The sequence below is a fragment of the Heterocephalus glaber genome, unplaced genomic scaffold (assembly GCF_053883595.1).
Source record: "Heterocephalus glaber isolate CG9 unplaced genomic scaffold, H.glaber_assembly_v1.0 deba00001606, whole genome shotgun sequence".
NCBI classification, from domain to species: domain Eukaryota; kingdom Metazoa; phylum Chordata; class Mammalia; order Rodentia; family Bathyergidae; genus Heterocephalus; species Heterocephalus glaber.
The window spans coordinates 37,364,000-37,367,316 of NW_028258377.1; positions in this window are offsets into that span (position 1 = coordinate 37,364,000).

The following is a 3,317-nucleotide window of genomic DNA, read 5'->3' on the forward strand; positions in this document are numbered from 1 at the left end:
CAGGCAAGACGTTAATAAGCTCTTTTCAGGCTGTCTGCAGTATCTTTTTCTACCCTTATTTTTTCTATTTCCTGCTGTGTGTCCATCATTCCTTCAATATATCTACTTGGAGTTTTCCAGGCTCTCACCTCCAGCAAGTGGCCTTCTCCATCCATAGCAGCTATGCCTCAGTCTACCTTCAAAGGCATGCTCAGTCTTACCTTGAGGCCGGAGCCTTGCCTCTGCTTCTAGCACCTGAATGCAAGTTGAAAATAGTAGCTGCTATGTACTGAGATAAACATATATGGTATCAGTCTAAAGCAATCTGCTTTGTATTAGTTGCCTCAGGGCTTAGAGGGTACTTGATGGCAGGACTTCTGCTAAAAGCACTGCTCCATGAATTTCTGTGTAAGGAACAGCAGTGAGAGGTCACCATAAAGTACAGATTACAAAGCATAGTGATAGGGCTGGGGATTTAGCTCAGTGGTTCCGCCGCCTGTCTTACAAAGCATAGTGATAACCAGAAGAGGAGTGCATCAGAAGGGAAAACTGGTGTTAGCTTTGGTTGGTTTTTGCGGTACCGGGGATCGAACTCAGGGCCTCGCGCTTGTGAGGCAGGTGTGGTACCACTGAGCTAAATCTCCGGCCCTATGATAGCTTTGGTTTGGAAAGTGGTTATTGTTAACTTTGAAGACTCTCCAGTTACTGGTACCTGCAGGGGAGAGAGGGAACTAATTCTTGATTAACCTCGAGGATTATTTAGGAAATGCCCTTTAATTTGTCAGAAAGAGTGAAAGGAAGGTGTTTGGTAGATTTGGGTGATTCCCAGTTGGGACTGAAGAATGTTTATTACTTTTTTCTGTACCCAGGGAAAATACATAGCTGCTGCCCGCAGTGTGGTGCTTTTTAGTGATGAAAACTGACAATTCTTTGGCTTTTCAACTTTTCGTTGAATGTTATCTGTGATGTAAAAGTAACCGACCCTTCTAGAGTCACACAGGCATCTCTTAAGTTGGAGAATTCAGGAGCCTGAGTTTAAAAGGTGCCTGTAGTGGGATTTGAGATCTGGAACAAGAAGGTAATTGCAGTAATTGGGATTGGGAAGTTAGTAAAACCTAGGAACTGTAGTCTGCTTGAGTGGGTTACTGTTTGAAAGGACTTGTTAAACTCTTAAAGCCCTGAGAAACTTTAGAACACTATAGAGGGCTGGAGATTCAGCTCAGACTTAGAGCTTTTACCTAGCATGCAGAAGGCCCTGGATTCAGTCCCTAGCACCTCCAAAAAATAAAGCAAGGTCCGAAGAGCTAAGAGAGACAGCTAGAAACCTCAAAGAAAATGCAGTTCAGCTTTTATATAATTATGTTTTTGTCTGAAATTCTTTAATGTATTGGCTGACAAGTAGGAGTTTAATGTGGCCTAATTACTTTGCCCCTTGTGTTCTGTTTTCCTAGAAATGGATGCAGGAACTGACTCTTTCTCTTCCTCTCTGGAACAGAATGTAGACTATTCTTCCCTCTGCTTGGGACCTTTGTAGCCAGGCTCCTTTGTTCACTGAAGCAGAGCTAGGCAGAATGTGAGATCAGGAAGCCATTCAGAAGGTAGTTATAGCTCAGAATAGTCTAGCAACTGGTTTCTTGGAAAAGGGGATACACCTTCAGATTGGGAGACATGGAAAGCCCTTTCTGTACCCACTCAGCACAGGATTGGGGCAACTGCAGTAGAGGGCAGCAGTCAAGATGTATACAGTGGTGCCTCGGTTCATGAACTCCATTCCACGATTCTGGGGAAGACGGCTGTGGTCATGTTCATTACCTCATGTGGAGCTTATGAACAGAAGCACTCGTGAGCCAAGGTATTACTGTATTTACTGCGTGCAGGTTTTAGGTCTGCCAGTTGTCTGGGAGGGATAATAGAAGGTAGGATATCGCGTATCCTGTCCTGTGGTGTCTCAGAAAATGAGTTCTTCCTTGGCTGGGAAAATGAGTTCTTCCTTGGAGGGGCCTGATGTATTTGAAGTTGAATCTGGGTTTGCAATTTCAAGTCACCCTCTGGCCTCAGGAATGTGGTGGTGTGATTTGGGAGGATTTAAATTTCCTTTTTGAAGTCAGGTTTTTTCAAAAAGGCTGGCCTGATTCTAACAAAATTGCCAAGGACCTGCCCCCCCCCCCCCCCATTACACAAAGGGTACATTGTTTATGAACCTGGTATAGTCTCAATGAGACACCACATCAGATGCAACCACCAAGCCTTGCATAAGCCCTGATTAGAATGTGTTTTGAAACAACTAGGCCAGTAGCCAGAGTGGAATTCTTCAAAATGGGACAGATGTCCAGAGAATGGACTACCACCCTCCCCAAGAAGCCAGTCTGGGATTACAACTTCCAGTGGCCCACTTTAAACATTACTTTGGAAGATGAGTTTAAGTTTTTTCAACATAAAATCCAAAAACTTATCTTTATGAACAGTCTAGTAGCCGTCGCTTGTGAAACAGTTCTTGCCCACATTTGCTATGGGATGGTGGTTTGGCTTACTGAGGTAGCTCTGTACCTTTTACATCATGAAGGTCTCAGGAAGTTAACAGTACACTTGGTTGAAATTGCCGTGTAAAAAGTAGGTTGTGGATTATCACACTTCATAGGTCTTATATGAAAGTAACAAAACTTTAAAAGTGCCTTAGCAGACAGTCTTGGGAGGAGAGTGCATATTGAGGTATCTATCTTCCTGTAAGATTTTAGGATAATACCAGGTTACAAAAAGAGTCAATTACTTTTATTTTCTTTGAAATAGAATCCCCCCCCCCCTTTCTCTCTCTCTTAGAAGCTTTCTCTCAATAAATTCTTCCTACCCTTAAAAGAAATAGAATATAGGGCCAGGGGATTTAGCTCAGTGGTTCTGCCACCTGGCCTCGCAAGCAGAAGGACCCGAGTTTGATCCCCGGTACCAAAAGCAAAAAAATAGAATATGTACTTGGAGCGTCTTTGCTGTCTGCTGTCAGGGAAGTAGAGCCTAGTGGTCATGTGCATCTGTTTTTATCTTTCAGGGTTCATAAGGGTGCTGGGGAGCAGTCTGGGCTGCATCGGTTGTGGGGTCAGAAGATTAAGCAGGGTCTGAAATGGGAGCTTACACCTAGCACAGATCCAGCTCTGTGGGGAAGGGCCTGTGTCCTTTTAAGGGAAATGGTAAGAGTGATCACTGGCTTCTGTAGGTTGGAAGTCTTAGGGATGTGTGAGCACCACAGAGTAAACTGAGTCTCTGCACACAAGAGGAAAGTGCCATCCATATTGAGTGGCGCTGTTACTGAAACAGCTTGTTCTTCAAGATCAGGCTTTGAAACAAAC